At 37.7% G+C, this 18,404-nt stretch overlaps 1 protein-coding gene and 1 non-coding gene across 2 annotated transcripts in view; one reads left to right on the forward strand and one right to left on the reverse strand.

The window, feature by feature from the left end:
- The window catches only part of SLC25A21 (solute carrier family 25 member 21), a 486,988-nt gene that overhangs the window by 86,483 nt on the left and 382,101 nt on the right, over positions 1 to 18,404 (forward strand). The window lies entirely within an intron of this gene.
- Positions 4,743 to 4,850, reverse strand: LOC116875695. The gene has a single exon (XR_004384249.1). It is a non-coding gene; the product is annotated as a U6 spliceosomal RNA (small nuclear RNA).

The raw sequence follows: 18,404 nt of genomic DNA on the forward strand, positions 1-18,404 counted from the left end.
TGTCCGTATAATTAACAATGCTGCTTTCAGGCAGGGACGATGGTTACACAACTTTGTGTTTCTGGGACCTAGTGTCATGCTGCCCAGTAGCAGGCCCTAAACACATTTTATAGAATGGCAAGTGAATGAAACAGTGAATGAAGGAATGAGTGACACAGTTTTGTTAGCTGTTTATTTATAACGCATATGTAAGTCTTCCTTGCCTACCAGCTTCAAGGGCATGATGTTCAGTTCATTCTCTTTTTAAAAAATACTGAGTGCCTTGTGGCTCAGTTTTAAAGTGTTATAAATACTGATGTATGTAAGACAGTTTGTGCCCTCATAGAGCTTATGCTCTAGTGGGGCAGAAAGAGAAGTAGAGAAAGCAGCTATACTATGGGAAAATCAGACAAGTTCATGGTGCCGAGAGATCTCAGAGGCAGAGAAGCTAATGCAGGGTAAGGGGAGAGCTGCAGACCTTTATGGGGAAGCAACTGTGCAGGGTGCAGACAGAGAGACACGGTTGTGGTATGTAGCTTCCTGGTGATCGATCTGGCCTAAAATAGGAATAACGCTTGGGCTCTTAAAGAGTGGCGTATACGATCGTCTTGACTATCTGATGTTTCAGACAGGATTTGAACCGTTAGCAGAATAGTTAAAGTTCTTTTAATTCTGTAACACTGAACTTACTAGTAAGTATCTGAGGAAGAAGTGTTCTGACCTTTAGACTGAAGGAAAGTTCCATGCTAAGCATTAGGTAATACAGTACATCCGACATTCAGTCTGGTCCCAGCTGGACAAGGCACATTTGAAATGGCAAAACTGAAGAGAGACTGAGGGAAGAACTATTGGCAAAATTGGACATATTTTTTCATGAGCATGAAAAGAGTGCTCATCCAGGACCAGGCAACAGTAGGAAGCCAATCATCGTTGAAGCAGGAAGAGAAGGCTGCCTTTCAGGAGCCATGTAACTAGCAGAAAACAATTAGAAGCCATGCCTGGAGAGGAGACAGCTGGGCAAATGAATACTCAACCCTCTCTCTCCTCTTCCCTTTGAATTCTTTGGACACTTTCCATTGGTTGAACCCAACTGGCAGTCAGAAGGCAATAGGTAGTGCAGTTGATTCAGTCCTTAGAAATCAGCCTCCTGGGAAGAAAGCCAGGGAAAACATGGAGAAGAGTGGATCTAGAGGGGCAAATGAAGAATAGCTAGCATACTTGAGGATCTGATTTCTGATTCCATTAGTGGAGAGCTGTCCAATTTCATTCAATAAAGGTTGTAAGTTACAGGCTATGAAATACAGAATATGTTGCTTTTGACTCTAGAAAACAGTACTGAATCATAAGAAACAACCTTCTGGTGTGTCTGTTGGAGGGGGAGACCGGGTGGCTCAGTCAGTTAAGTGTCTGATTCTTGATTTCAGCTCAGGTCATGCTCTCAGGGTCATGAGATCAAACCTTGTGTCAGTTCCACATTGGGCATGCAGCCTGCTTAAGATTCCTTCTCTTCTTCCCACACCGCCCCCCCAAAAAAAGAAAAAAAAAACAAACCAGAAATAACCCTCTTTTCTTTTTTCCCCTCCTACTCTCTTTCCCTCCTCCATCTTTCCCTCCCTCCCTCCCTCCCTTCCTTTCTTTCTTTTTAGAGAGAGGGACAGGGAAGGGGGGTGGAAGGGCCAGAGGGAATGGAAGAGAGAGAATCTCATGCAGGCTTCATGCTCCAGCACAGAGCCCAGTGCAGGGTTCCATCGCATGACCCTGAGATCATGTCCTGAACCGAAATCAAGAGTCAGACACTTAACTGACTGAGCCCAGGAGCCCTGTACTGATTTCTTATTTTAGTAGTATCTCCAGAATAGATTACTCTTTCGACTCTCTTTGGTTTATAGACAACCAGAAGACTTACTTTAGATAAATCCCCATTCACCCCCTATTTCTGACCGAGCATGGGGAGTATTGACAGTGATGCAATTTTCCAAAATTCTTCACTTATTTGAAGCGGCCTTTGGACAGCCTGAGAATATGTGGAAATCAGATCATGGACCCTAGATGAAGAGTGATCTGTAAATTTGAGAATGAAAATACTGTATTTCGTAGATTTTGAGATACATTTTCACCCATACTTTAACATCTCTGAAATCAGGATGTATTTTACAATTGCTGTAGTCTTAAAATAACTAGTGACACATGAAAAGAGTGGTACATTTAGTGGTCCATGGCCTCTTTGAATAGTTAAAAAACTGAATGTCGAAAAGACATGTATAAATATAATTCAGGTATTTCTCTATCTTGAGCAACCAGAATGTATCTCTGGCACTAGCTTATAACCCAAGGAAGCTGAAAACTAGTTAATTACAAGTTAATGTAATGATAATTTTGTAATGAGTACCAAAAATACTGAATTAAAAAAAATTCTGAAGCTGCATTCTGCCTTAGGAGTTTTTTTTTTTTCCATGTGAAGTCTTTAACAGATAAAGAAATAGAATAATGGCTGCATGTGAACCAGCCATTTACCCTCTTTCCTATAAAGTAATTGAAAAGGAATTATCTACATGGAGTTTATATAAAAACGGGAATTGGAAATTGATAACATAATTGTTTAGCATTGTCCAGGTCTTTGAAAAATAGTATCCGATAGACACGTGTTGTCTTGTAATGACACTGATGTATTCTGCAGTAGGATTAATGTAGCACATTTTTTATTTTTATCAATACCATGTAAACATCGTTGCTTTTATTCTATGCTTGCCAAGAAACCTTCGAATTGGCTCTCTGGGGCATTTATGGCCTTGAAGATCTATTAGATGTTTTGTAAATGGATAATCACTTTGGAATGTGGCTTAATATGAGCACAAACAGACAAATATCCTAGTCTTTTTCTTCTTTACCATGTGTACGGTCACTGTACTTTAGCTTGTCTTATAAAATTATTTCACAATTCTCCTTGCATAGAAACTCTTGTTATTTCAGAGCCTTTTTTGAAGAGGCCTTCCCCTGGAAAGACTGATGTGTCAGCTAGCTTGTCCAGTGGGGAAGACAGTCTGGGATTAAGAGGTGAATCCGATGAGGACACCTTACTTCTGACCTCTATACCCTATCTTCGCTGACGGGCACTTGTTTCACCCAAAGCCCTTGATTCCAGTGTATGCGGTGATTTCACAAGTATCCTAATCATTTCCAGGCTTGCTTATAAATTGTTTTAGAATAAACAATCTTTGGACCTCATTAGTCACTGCACCAGGAACATGGTGTGCACTTCTGGTTAGCCGACCTCAGTGAAGACATGATTAAAGTGAGGGTCCAGAGAAAGTTAGCTGATATGGACAGAAGAATAGGTTTCTATATTGATTAATTGGCTTAAATTGGTGAATTCATTAATTAAATATTTTTTTTCTGAGTGAAGCATAAAAAGAGAAGGGCTCTATAAAGGAAGAAGGCTGAAAGAGGAGATATGATTAAAATCTGTAAATCTGTGAAAGCTGTGCTTTTCTTATTTATCGAATCCTGGTGTACCAGAACTCAAGGCACTCTCAAAAGCTTGAAAGAGGTCTACAATGAATAGAAACTTGTGGAATACATTATCCAGGATGTGGTGCAGATTGAAAATATAAGTAGATTTATTAAAAGTTTAGATAAGCTCGTAAACAGGTTAGGGAAACAGTAACACTTTGGGGTATGTCTACAACTCTAAAAGGAAATTAGACATATTCCTCCACCATATTTGCTTTGCTGTGCCCATCAGAGAAGGATTATTATGGTGAATGGGTCACGGGTAGGATATATATCGTAGTCTTGCTAGGCAGGTAAGACAAGTGCCAAAATGTGGAAAAAACTGGACTCGCTGAATTATCCAAGTTCCAAGGCCATGTAAATAAAATAACTGCATGTGAATTCTTGGGGCATTAGTGGTGGACAGCCTCTGAAAGAGTGTACCTTGTACACTAGAAGCAGCCGATCTTGTTATCAGAGGATCATACAATAAAGTGCATATGTTGGATACAGTCAGAATCGGGGGTCATGTAACCTTCTGTTTCATAGACCACCATGTTGCTTGTGTCAAGCCTTTTTTGTACAGAGAACCAAGGTTTTGTCTGCAATTAATGCATAATAAATGAGACCCAGCCATATATATAAAAAAAGAAATAAAAGTTTCCTTTAAGCTATATCCTTTTAAAATGTTCCTGGAAAAGGGCCTCTATTCTTTTATTTAAAACAAAACTGGAAATGTGGTAGAAATATTTTTGTAGTAATTTTTTTTTTTTTACAAATAAGTTTTATTGGCATTCTTTGTTGTCTCTCCCAGTATGAATTAGTTCCTTACATAATTTACTTCTGTTTTCAACGAAGAAGGCTGAAACTCATTTAAATTAAAACAGCCTGCAGTTCTATTAGGATGCATGTGGTACTGTTTCCCACCTTCTATCTTCACTGATGATAATAATATATTTTTTCTTTCACAAATTTGCTGGCGTGTTTTAAAAGGATATCTCCAGATGTGTTCATAAGCACACATTTGTACACACATGAGGGACAGAGGCATTTACAAATTATGAGGCATAATCTATTGTTGCCGCAGATTCTTTATAGTAGATCACAACCAAGTAATGCTCTCAGCATTTTATCTAAGGGGTTGGTGGATACAGATGGGTGATTTCTTAAAACCATGGCCCGAATTCTGAAAAAGGATCAACTAATATGGTTGTATATTTAAGTATCATAAATTGAAATGAGAAATACTTTAAGTTTTTTTTTTTCTTTTTTAAAAAAATATGGAAGGCTTCACGAATTTTGCATGTCATCCTTGTGCAGGGGCCAGGCTAATCTTCTCTGTATCGTTCCAATTTTAGTATATGTGCTGCCGAAGCGAGCATAAGAAATACCTTAAGTTGTCCTTTGGATTTTGTTTTTTGTTTTAAGAAGACTTGAATTGCTTTAGTTAGCTCCTAAAGTTTTGGAAGTTCAAGAATTATAAAAATACAAGATTGTGCTTATAGATCTTTTTCTGCATATTATTTCTTTATGGCCTTCTTATGTCTTTTACATGGGGTATACATATAATAAAAAAATCAGTGCCTATCCAATACATTTTTCAACTGGGGACCACATTTCATGACTAAACAGGCAAATAAGTTACACTGAATATTAGCATCTGGAAGCATTTTTGTCCAGTGAGTGACTACGTGGGTTTAAAATCAATTAACACAATTAAATCACACCTAAAATTTGATACTAAATGATTTAAGTACAGCTATGTGATGCAATTATACAAGATGGATTAGTATGAAAGGATGCAACCAAAACTGAGAGAGCAGAATATACAGTCGGCTTTCAAATAACATGGGTTTGAATTGCGCAAGTCCACTTACACATGGGTTGTTTTCAGTAAATACAACACTGTGCTGTAAATGTATTTTTCTCTTCCTTATGATTTTCTTAATATTTTCTATTCTATTCTATTTCTTAATAACATTTTCTATAGAAAATAACATTTTCTATAGAAAATAACATTTTCTATAGAAAATAACATTTTCTATAGAAAATAACATTTTCTATAGAAAATAACATTTTCTATAGAAAATAACATTTTCTATTTCTATTTCTTAATAACATTTTCTATTCTATTTCTATAGCTTACTTTAGTGTAAGAATATAGTACATAATACATGTAACATACAAAGTATGTGTTAATTGACTGTTTATGTTATTGGTGAGGTTTTCAGTCAACAGTAGTTAAGTTTTTGGGAAACAGTTATACATGGATTTTCAACTGTGTGGGATGGGGGTGGGGCACTCATTGGCACTTCTAACCCTGTGTTGTTCAAGGTCAGCTGTATAACTCCTTCTAAACATTCATTTAATGAAAAATCTACTGCAAGTGAAGTCATACCGTAATTTGTTGTAATGCTTTTATAGTTTAAGAAACACTTTATTGCACATTTATTTCATTTGGCCCACAGAGAACTCTGTGTGAAGTGTCACTCCCACTTCATAGACAAAGAAAAGCACTTCCATCAGCATGACAAAAAATTCTATTATCTCCCTTTTCTCCGGCTCTCTTCTCTATTCCATTTACCACATGGCTACCAGAGTAAGCTTTCTCTTGCTGCAGATTCTTTAATGATGCCCCATTGCAGGTATATTCATGTCCACTAAATGGTGACTTTTGAGCCCTTTATTTTCCTGCGCCTACCCATGTTCAAGCTCAGGGGTTGGAAACTTCTGTCAGGCACCGAATAGCAAATATTTTAAACTTATGCACTATATGTTTCTGCCACAGCTACATAACTGTTGCTGTAGCATGAAAGCAGTTATAGATAATACTTAAACAAATGAGAATCACTGTGTGTTCAGGCCAGATTTACAGAAACAGGTGGTCAGTGAGATTTGTCCTGCAGGCTGTTTGCCAACCACTAGTTCTATAATACAATCTCTTAGAATGTGGGGGAAAAACTGTCAGAAATTGTATTCATATATTTTTAATCCCATCCTTTTTTTAATTTAATTTTTGTGTATATTTTATATTATATATAATTATATTCACTATGCTTTACATGTATTTAGAGCACATACTTAATTATTACTAATAGGATTTGTATTTTATAAAGTTGAGGGATTAACTCTCTGTTCCACCAACCCGCACCTAAACTTCTGGCAATTCTCTGGACATACCAGACTATTTCCTGCCTCTGTGCCTTTGCTCATGCTTTCCTTTCATGTATTTAACACTGTTTTTGCTCGTTATTCTTTCTTGCATCTCAAACCTTCCTCTCTGAAATCCCTTTCCTTGAAGAATATCACTTTGAAATTCCTTTAGTTAGGGTTTACTAGAGGAAAAAATCTCTTTCTTTTCCCAAAGACATCATTATAATAATGATACTTTTGCTGGGTATAGAATTCTAGGTATAGAATTCTATGCAGCACATTGAGACTGTAATTCCACTGTCTTTTGGCTTTCATTATTGTTTTTGCCAGCTGTCAAATTTCTCTTGTGGAAGTAATCTGTCCTTTATTCTCTGGCTGTCTTTTTTTGGGGGGGTGTAATGCAGTTTTACAATGCAGTTTCTTTATGTGCATTTCATTTTATTTGCCTGCGCAAGATTCATTGCAATTCATGAGTTTGATTTGGTATCCTTTTTTTCAGTTCTAAAAAAATGTTCGTCATTACTTCAAATGTTGTCCCTGTTCCTGCCTCATTATTTTTCTCCTCTCCTTTTGGAACTCCAGTTAAACACATGTTAGCCCTCATTCTTTAGCCAATATATCCCAATTTCTCTTCTATATTTCTTTTTCCACTGTGCTGCATTCTGAATAATTTCTTCTACCCTATTTTTTAGTGTACTAATTTCCCCCTCATCTATGTCTATATTGATGTTGAATCCATTTATTGAGGTTATTTTTTAGTCTTTTTATTTGGAAATAACAGAACATTTAGAACTCATGGATAAGTTGCAAAAATAAGAATAGTACAAAAAACACTTGCATACTTTTTGCCCAGATATACCTATTATCAAGATTGTACTCCATCTGCTTTATCATTTGTGCTCTCTCTTCTTGTCTATGTATAACTTTAATATATTACACAAGCTTTATGTGATAATTTATACATATATACACACATATATACTTTATATATATGCATCTATATCATATATATTATATATGTAGATTTTTTTTTCTGAAGCATTTGTAGGTAAATGACATACATCATGGCCCTTTACCCCTGAGTACTTCAATATTTAGTTCTAAAGAATAAGGATATTTTCATGTAATTACAATAAAGTTACCAATTTCAAAAATTTTTATGGGATAAATTTAACAATTAGAAAGCATTGGTACAGGGCATTTATCTAATCTCCTGCCAAATTTAATTTTTCGGTTGGCTCAGTAATGTCTTTTATAGTATTCTCCCCCTCCTATACAGGAGAGTTACATACTACATTTAGTTGTCATGTCTCATAAGCCTCTTTTAATCTGGAACATTTCCTTAGTTTTTCTTTGGGTTTGTTGTTGTTGTTGTTGTTTTAATTATTATTATATGTACATCCTGGAAGACCATAGCCCTCATATTCAACTTTTAAAAATAGAATATTCCTAACTTGGGGTCTGCTGTTTCCTCATGATTAGATCCAACTTATGCATTCTTGGCAAGAATACTAAATCAGTGATACCATGTCTTTCTCAGGGTATCACATCTGGAGGTGGAAATATTAATTTTGATCAGTCAATTTATCCAATTTCTCTTCTGTTTACTTACCTTTTTTTCACTTCTCTTGCAACTAATAAGCAGTTTGTGAGGTAGTATTTTAAGCCCTAAAAATAGCCTGCTCCTATGAGAGGGAAATGAGGAGTTGCCATTCAGCTGTTAGAGTTTCAGTTATTTGAGACAAATAACTTCTAGAGATCTGCTGTACAACATTATGCCTATGGTTAACAATACTGAATTGTAAACTTAAAAATTTTTGAAGAGGTTAAATCTCATGTTAAGTGTTCTTACCTCAATTAAAAAAAATCTGTGTATACAGAAGATAACAAAATCAGGTAAATAAGTTAGCTGGCATGCAAAAACAAATAGACGAAAATAATAAACCCAAATATCCTGTTTCTTCTAAAAAGTCTCCCTAGATTTAACATTTAATGATCATTCTTACCAGGTCCAGTCTTTACTATAATTGTTGCAAAAATTATTCATTTAAAATTAATTTTATTTTTTAATTCCAAAGATCTGATTCTTTTCAAATTTGCTAAAGGTGCATTTTGATATTTTCCCTTTCCTTTTCAATTTTATCACATTTTTCTTTATTTCTTTAAGTACACTAGGAATAACTATTTTATAATACATGTCTAATGATTCAATATCTTGAGTCATTAAAGCTCTTTTTCTGGGGCGCCTGGGTGGCTCAGTGGGTTAAAGCCTCTGCCTTCGGCTCAGGTCATGATCCCAGAGTCCTGGGATCGAGCCCCACATCGGGCTCTCTGCTCTGCAGGGAGTCTGCTTCCTCCTCTCTCTCTCTCTCTCTCTGCCTGCCTCTCTGCCTACTTGTGATCTCTGTCTGTCAAATAAATAAATAAAATCTTTAAAAAAAAAAAAAAAAAAAAAGCTCTTTTTCTGCATTCCACAGTTTCTGCTGGACCTTGCTTCATGGTACCTTTTCTCAGTGATACGGATTTGGTCTTCACATTTACTCAAAGGCCGTTGTATGGTTAAACATCTCAGGGACTATTCCTGCTAATCTGCTCAGGAAGGGACACATTTTCTTACAGTCCTCTGGGGTAGGGGATGGGTTAAGGTGAGTTTACTTCTAGATCATCCTTTCCCTGCAGGTGTAGTCCTTTAGAGAAAGAGTTTAATGTAGGAATCTCTTCAATTTGTCTTTCCACCTTACAGGACCTGGACTTTCATTTTGTTTTCTCTCACCCTGAGAGGTCTACAAATGAAAACTCAGACTTCCCTAACTGACAAAGTCTTGGAGCAAAAGCAACTACAGAGCTGTGCTCCTGCTCTAAGCTCCTGCTTGACTTAGATTTTAGCCCGGTTATTCCATACTTTTATTCTTAGCTTTTTAATGGTGTTAAGAAAATGTTTTTGTACATTATCCAGTATTGTTTTCATTGAGAAGACTAGTTTGAATAACTTGGGCTTCGATATTCCCCCATGCTAGAATTTCTACATTAAGTGTTTCCTTTTACCTGTTCTGTCTCTCAAAAACACTCTTAAATTTAATCTTAGCTCAAGTGTCATCTCCTCCATAAAGACATTTCTGAACAAATCCCTCCTCCAAGATACAATAGGTTATTTTTCTATTCCAGCATGCCCCAGCAAATAGAGTGCTTTGTTACTTGTTTGCTTTTTTTTGCCTTTCTGTCTGTCTCTTCCAAAGATACTGTAAGTTCTTAGAGAGTAGATACCAAATCTTACTCATTTTTGTGTTCTCAGGACCTGGTATTATGCTTGGTTTGTAATGGACCCATAACAGATGTTTGTCAAATGAAAGAATGAAAGCAGATCCAACTTTCCAGTGGACTGTACTCTTTGAGAACTGGTGTGTCTTCTTTGTTTTTGTGTTTTCAGTGTTGAGTACAGTATCTGTCCTGTACTAGTTGTCTTATAACTATTTGTTGTTGACAGAACTTTTTTTTTTTTGTCCAAATGGAATTGAGATAGGCTAAGGGACAGAAGCCAGGGGACACAAGCAGGTTAATTCATAGAATGGGGTATTTGTGATGAAGGTAGCAATGGTAGTAGAGTTACTGTGAGTCCTGAAGGGACATTATCTGGTTTGTCTAACCAAACAGATGGAAATTTTGAATTCTAGGGGATTTGTAATTCACAATTATTCAGAGATAATAGGCTAGAGAGACAGATCCAGACAGAAGGCATAATTGAAGCAGCTCCAGCATTAGAAAAGGTAGTGGCACAAGTAGAGGGGTGTCAGGAAAGGTCTTCTTTGGCTTGCATTCTTGGTCTTTTGGGGGAGGGTATGTATAGAGCACAAACCAGGGGTTGGAGGAAGGGCAGAAGGAGAAGGAGAAAGAAAATCTTACGCAGGCTTCACGACCAGGGCGGAGCCTGATCTCACGATCCTGAGATCATGACCTGAGCCGAAATCAGGAGTTGGACACTTAGCCACTGAGCCACCCAGGCGCCCCGCATTTTGGTCTTAAGATTTGATTGCTGCGTGGGACTGTTGTGTGCTTTGAGCAATACATGGGCCAATTTTTAGGGTGAGCAAACTTCTTTTGGGTTAGCTACTACAATGAGGACACAATTTTATGGATAGAGGTTTTATTTCCACCAGGTCTGCTTTTAAAACTTCAGAATTTGGTTCTCTTAGCTTGAGTCACCTGACTGCCCCTTTCCAGTAAGTGCCAATCAAGCTTCAGCGTCCCCAGATCCACAGTAATTGCTGCTCCCGGGCCTCCCTCCAAAACACGGTCCCCAATGTGTGCCTCTGTTGTAATGTTTCCAGTTGTAATGATTCCAGTATGCCTTTTGTTGTGTCTACTCAGAGTTCAAGGCTCAACTAAAATTCTAACTCTGCTAAGATACCCTCTATTACTCCAGCCCATTGACCAAACTCCTATAGATTATCTGAACGCTCAACATTCTGCATTTAATTATATTCAGTTTTGTCATGCTCCTTAATTATTTCCTCAGGGTTACTTCTCTGTCCCAGTGTTGGTTGTTGGCTCTCTAAAGACTCTGGTGTTCACCCTGGTGGGCCATTGATCTAGTTACGACACTGGTTATACACTGAAGAAGTACTTGTTGACCCACTGAATATAGATCGAGAACATTCCCACACCTTTTAAATCATCCTGTCTCATATGTGATAAAATCTTGGAGAATTCTAGGAGTTGGATTGAATGAGGGTCCTTTTTGCTTTGTTTTATAATCTTTGTTTTCTAGAAATATGAGAGGATATCATGTGGTTTGCCCAACTTCAGGCATTTAGAGATTTAAGTCTGGGAGTGGGACCGCCAGAATTACAATCTAAGCATGACGACTGCAGTTGAGGACTTAATCTTCTCATGACTCTTCTGCGAAAACACAGGCATAGCACCATTTACCCTATACTAGGTAACATACCATGGGGATGTGGTATTGGTTTCCTTTCCTAACTTCCAGTGCCTATAGAATTTGGTTTAAATCAACACATTGGTGTAAGTTATACCAATTGGATTTGTTTAATTCATATGTAGTTAAAATTAAAGAATCACCAAAACAAAGTATTTCATTACTTCTGTTTTGTTTACAGGTTCTTTTCAGTGTTTTATTTAGACTGTCACAGCTACTCTGTTCATAGCAAAACCTATCAGTGGATTACTGTATATGGAGTTTCTGCAGGGGGCCATGGTGTTCGGACCATTTTCCCATGGAAAGCTCTGCCAGCCCTTACAGTGCCCTGGTGCTTTAAGTCTTCTTTTGGAGGTGGCCTTCCCTTAGGCGGTCATTCTGAAGAGCCTTTCAAGAACCTGAAATGTTGCCATTGGAGCGTTTCCCAGAAGGAAATTGAACCACAATTTTTTGAAGTGCAGAGAACTCTCTACCAGGAGTATGTCATGTGTCTAGACATATTCTGATGTGTTTTTCATTACAATAATGCAATAATATGGGCTGCACCAAATGATAGGGTAAATTCATTAAGACTGTTTTCTTGTCCATTTCTTTCACAACACTCAGTGAAAAGGACACTACGAACTGTGAGCTACCTATGTGTAGCATCTGTCTTGTTTTCTTTCCCTTCTAATCTCTTTATACTTAATTTTTTCTTTCTGTTTTTGTTTTGTTTTGCTCCTCACTTTTCTCTGAGTAGAAAAATAAGAGTTTATCAGTCCTACTATATTTCTCAGCTGATTGGAGAGAGAAAAAAATCAACCTGAGCTACTAATAGAGAGCCAGGGAATTACACATAAATCAGCAGTTACATAAGGGAAGGAATGAAATTTAGCTAAGGAAATTGGGATCTCTGCTGCCATGAAGAAAATAAATGAGACAATGTAGAATCATTATAAGAAGACTGGGTGGTCTACAAGGAAGAGGGCAGATTGTGCAAACTGACATTTGAGAAATCAGCCTGAATGTTGTTGCTTGGGACTAGTGCTGTTCATTGGTGTCATAGCAAAATGTGCTTTATGTGTGGAAGAGTTGAGCAGCCATGGCAGATAGGAAAGGCTCTGAAATACAGGAGGGGGCTTAACCTCCTTGTCTCTGAGGTGTGCTTCCTATTTTGAATGGAAAGTCCAGAGGCCCTCCCATTAGAATCCCACTGGAATCCCAGCTGGACTGTCTTTGCTCCTGCAGGGACCAGAGCACACCTACAGAGAGAGGGCTTTCTCTTCCAACCACCTGCATTCACTTCCTTGAGTGTGCTGTGGTTCCAAGGACGGCCATTACCCACTACCAGCTTCAGTTACAGTGAGAAGTGAGGGCTCTCTTGGGCACAATGTCCCCTGGCTTAGGCTGCTCTCTGTGGTTTGGATTTCTGGGACCATTGTCTTAACCCACTGAACTTCCTGGTTTCTGGGCTCTCTCCTGTTCTTTTACCTCAGGATCCTTTGCTTCTCCTCATTTTGTCTAACTTGCTGAATTCTACTCTCTGTTTTTATTTCTGACCACGAGTAATCATGTTTGCCCATGTAATTGTTTCCTGTTTTCTAAATGTTGGGGATAGGGAGCCTGTATTCCAAGGTTGCAGACTGGTGAGCCATGGGCCCAATCTGACCTGCAGCTATGTTTCGTTTGCCCCATCCCAAGTTTATTTACATTGTGTGTGTGTGTGTGTGTGTGTGTGTGTGTGTGTTTAACTGAATCAGTTGCTAATATTTTAAAAATTCGAAGATTTCACATGAAAGTCTGGATTTCTGATGTCCCTGAAAAACAGATTTGGCAACCATTGCCTGGAACAACAGCATATCAGTCTCTCTTTTTAGTTCTTCATAGTTTATACCATGCCCTATTTTTCTTGTGTGTGTGGTTTTTTTTTTAATAGAGGAAAGAGAGAAATGAAAGATTTCTTTTATCCCAGTATTTGTAAATGTTTTCCTAACAAGATTTCCTTCAGTCTTGTTAGCTGCCTGATTCCCTTCAAAGGACTTCAGTTTGTGACCACTACTTAGACCTGTGCTTTGGAGCTTGCTAGGTGTTGGCCCCAAGTTTAGATCCTGACTGTTGCTTGTTGCTCCTCTAGTTTCTATCCCCATGCCACCAATGCCCTCCCCTGGCCATCCCAGCCTAGCTAATAATGGCCATACCTTGGAAGTGGCAATATTGGAAGATGGCATTTCAGAGGCCAGATTGCATCTACACAGGATCGTATTTATCCTTGTTGATTCTATGACGAATTCCCTTAAAGAAGATGATGCTTGCACATGTGCCTTCATAGTCATTTTCTCCCAGTTGTAAACACCAAAGAATCTATTCCTCATGCTTTGTTTTTTGTTTGTTTGTTTTGCTTGTTTGCTTGCTTGTATGTTTCAGTCAGTCTCTCCCAAATGAAATTATTGCTATTTTTAAAAATACAATTCTGCTTTATATCACTCCACGTGTTACCTGGAAGCCTGCTCTAGAAGCAATATGCTTTGCCTCAGAAGGAGAGGAAGAATAATTTGAGTGATAATATGTATCACAGTAACATATTAAAAGCTAATGTATGTATGTCATATAGTAATTAACCAATACATAGTAGTTAATAGTGCAAACTCTGGGGCCAGACTGTTTGGATTCATATAGTTACTCTGTCACAGTCTCATTGAACACAACCATGGACAAGATACTTAACCTTTGTACTCAGTTTCTTTATAAAATGGTGCTAATGACAGTGTATACTTCATGCGCTTGGCATAAGGGTTAAAGCTGTTATTTATAAAATGTCTGCCACTTAGTGTATACTCTATAAATGTTGGCTATTGCCTTTATTTCAGTGTCCCCTATATGGTAGGCTCTTGTGTTAGATAGAGAGATAAGTAAGACATGATCTTTACCCTGAAGAAGCTCATGGTTTAATATATGAGGAGATACTTGAGATGGGAATAATCACAGATGGCATTCAAGTTATAGTAGCGACCATAGAAGACGGAACTCTTATCTGGACAGATCATGGAAAGCTACATGGAAATGTTCAACCTCTTTTGAGAGAAGAATTCTTGAGAGAATAATTTGAAGGAGAGGTAAGGTGTCCCCACTAGTTCAGATACCGTTTGTGTTTATTTGATCCAGGAGTGCAAGACCAAGCAAGCCTCTCAGGAACAGACCACTAACTGATGCCAGTTTTTACATTCCTCTGAGTGGCAAAGGATTGGTCTTCCAGAACAGCTATCAGCCTCGGCAGAATTTGACTGCAAATGTGACAGGCCCTCAAATGACCTTGCTGTGGCCTTTAAACTCTACTGTCCCCAAATCCAATCAGAACTTCAGATATAGTTACTGTGCATATCAAAGCAGCATCTATCTAGACTTGATAATGCTCCTTCCTACCAGTGACAGTATACATGTACCCTAAAACTGGAGGAAGCCTTTGATATCATCTGGTTCAATCCCTTCATCCTACAGCTGAACACAGTAAAACTCATGGAGGGAAAGCAACTTTTATGAAATGATTGATTACCATATCTGACAGGCCTGGACCCAAAAGACATATTGAGCAGCTTTTATTATTTCATATTATTTCATGGGAACAATATAAAACAGATTGCCCCTGAAGGTCTACTTTAACAATAGCATACACAGGTTGGTCAAAGGAGTTGTATCTTCATGAACTTAAAAGTCTACCAAAAAGTGAGATTCACCCTAATGGTAGTTGAGATATAAGGGTTTTGTTAGGTAGCATAGATTATGTTTTTCATCATTAAATTTCTCACCCTTAATAAATATTGCTGAGTTGACTTTGAAAGGTTTGATTGAATTGTTTGGATATTTTAGTAAGTATGGAGAATAATTTGTCATTGATTTGCTTCATTTGTCAAATTATTTAATAAAATTTTTAAAGTTTTAGATGAATAGACGGTAGTTTTACTTTGATTTGAGTCTGGGAAAGTTCTGGCCATAAGATCTCATGAACACATTCCAAATTCAAACTGCATGGATATGATCATTGCCGCATGGGCAGAAAGCTGTTCATATGCCAAACATAAAATGCAGACCATTCCAGGCACTATGAAGGTTGGCTGAAGGTTCCTCTGTGCAGTCTATGAGGATCTCTGGGTTCTCAGTGTTAATTTGTTAAGATGTTAGTGTTCTAGATCATAGTATGCATCTGTTGTTAAAATGGATAATGTGTTCAAAATACTGAAGGAAGCATCCACTGTCAAGACAGAGCTAAAAATCCAGCAATTAAATATTTTACCAAGGGAAAGCTTGTACTTACATGAAAACTCAAGTTAGCGTAATGAAATGAAAAGTGACAATATAATTCATCAATAGAGAACAAAAGAGAATAAGATTGGGTTTAGTTCTAATTGGACATAAATATTCATGAGAATGAATCAGTGCTATAAGCCTTTTATTTTTATTTGATCTTATTGTTGCTAAGTGTCTGTTGACTTAACTGGGAGAATTTCAGATCCAGTCAATAACTTTTTGTTTGAGGATGTGAAAGGGGGCTAGAAAAATCAAAGGAAATTGCACAGTTCACTATGAAAATTCCTCTACTTATAAATGTATTTGTTCTTTTTGTAGCTGAACTTGCTAAAGTTTTCCTAACCTAAATTTATAATAAAGTTGATTGGCTAGAGGAAAAATATACTTTATAAAAGACAAGGAACTCAGGACCCACCTGGAATACTGTTTTAGGTTCCAACTGTCATTGTATCACAGATGAAAGCAAAACAAAATTGTTTCCAAAAAATGAGCTGGGGTGAGAAATGTCAAGACTGCAAAAACTAAAAATAGTTAGGGAGTCCATGACTAAAGAAAGGTTATTGTAGCCATGTACACATATTTGAAAGTTCTAAATCCAAAGATGAGAAAGTAATACTGCATTACTTTAGATATAATAGTAAAAATATAGAGGATTTACATTAAATCTCAAATAAAAAATAAGACATTTCTGACGTCCAAAATTGTCTTTGACTTTCTTTTGAGATGTGGTTTAAAAAAAAATCCAACTCTCAGCATGTGGAAATTTATTTAAACTTCCAAGGAGGGGGAATGAGGAGATTTTAACATGTTTCTAGTCTTTATGGATCCAGGATTAAAGTCAATACCATGTCTAGATAAAGATTTTCGGAAGTTTATGTGGGGAAAAGAAAAGCCTGATGGTTTGGAAAGGTGTGATGGATATGGATGAATGCTTGCCCCTTGTATGTAAAAATAAATTATCTTTTAGTGTTGACCTGGCTACAGACTCCAAGTCTGTAGTTGGAGGTCAGTGCACAGCAGGGTGGTCAGAAAGTAAGGAAGAAAACTATAGCAGGTCCATCATGTGTGGACCTGATGGAAAACGGTGTGAGTCATTTCACAGACTTTAAAGAATGTGTGAGTTATGAAGGGGTGTGTGTGTCATTTTATGGATGTACAGATTGGGTATATTATTTTATAAACTTTATAATATTTGTGAAGTTTTATGGTGTCTTCTCTTAAGCCATTACCTAATCTTTTAAAGATCTGAGTGAGATAGGATTCTTTGCCTTTGGTGTACAATTCTGGATGTTATTCACCCCCCACCTTGATGGGGGTGATAGACTAGGCTCAGCTAGAACTGTCACCTGGAGATCCTACCCCTTGCCTGTCCAGCAGAAAGTTCTCAGAGTTGTTGGATTTCCATGTATGCCAGGTCGGATCTACTAGAAAAAATGTTTGATAAGGGCTAGGTGGAAGCTTCAAGTCTTCAAGGTTATAAGAAATCCTAAGATACCACTTTTACTATGTTCTTTGGTCAAGGAAGTCACTCAAAATAGCCCAGATTCAAGGGGAAGGAAGCACAATTTCACTGGGAGGACCAATGAATAATTTGTGGCTATATATAATCTACTTCAGGCTGCCTCCTGTCATAGAGTATTTACATTCCTATATTCCTATATTCCTACTAAGTGCAAAATATAGTTATCTCCTTCCCATTTCTCCCAAACTTTGATTAAATTGTGGCATCTTCCTGAAATCTGCCACTCATTATCTGCCACTGACTGAATGTTTATGTACCTTCACAGTTCATGTGTTGAAATCCTAACCCCAATGTGATAGTATTATGAGTTGGAGCCTTTGGGAGGTAATTAGGTCAAAAGGGTGAAGCCATCATGGATGAGATTAGTGCCCTTAGGAGAAAAGAGAATAGAGAGTTTATGTCCTCTCTTTCTGCTCTCTGTCATGTGATGACACAGAGAGAAGATGGCCATCTGCAAACCATGAAGTGGGTTCTCAGCAGAATCAAATATCCCAACTTCCTAGCATCCAGAGGTGTGAGAAATAAATGTTTGTTATATTAGCCACCCAGTCTTTGGTAATTTGTTACAACAGCCTGGACTCCGACATTATCTAAATCAAGTCCAGATGCTAATGAGGGTCCTGGGGTGTGGTTCCTCAGGCCTAGTATTCTCTAGCATAATTCCTTTTGATATGAAGGCCTGTAAGTTAGAGACAAGTTTATCTGTCACCCACTTCCTCCCTATACACCTAACATACAATGGTGACAAAGGTATAAGATAGCTAGGACATACATTTCTATTATCAAAGGGGTAAAACAGGAGACACATAGCTACAAAGACTCTGTAGCAATTTGGATTTCTAGCTGTGCAGACATCACCAAATCCCTGATTAGGGACCAGTCCTTCTCCCCAGAAATGATTTTCTGTGGCTTTTGGTATTGCCATTTGGGCGGGCGGGCAGGCTGGCTGGCTTTCTTTCTTTCTTGACATTCTGAGCCATTCTTCCTTTTTCTTTCTATGTCTGCAAAGGAATAACCTACCTGGTCTGATTCCTGCTAGTAAAAGTT

Source organism: Lontra canadensis, unplaced genomic scaffold, assembly GCF_010015895.1.
Source record: "Lontra canadensis isolate GAN:19392208 unplaced genomic scaffold, GSC_riverotter_1.0 scaffold42, whole genome shotgun sequence".
NCBI lineage: Eukaryota > Metazoa > Chordata > Mammalia > Carnivora > Mustelidae > Lontra > Lontra canadensis.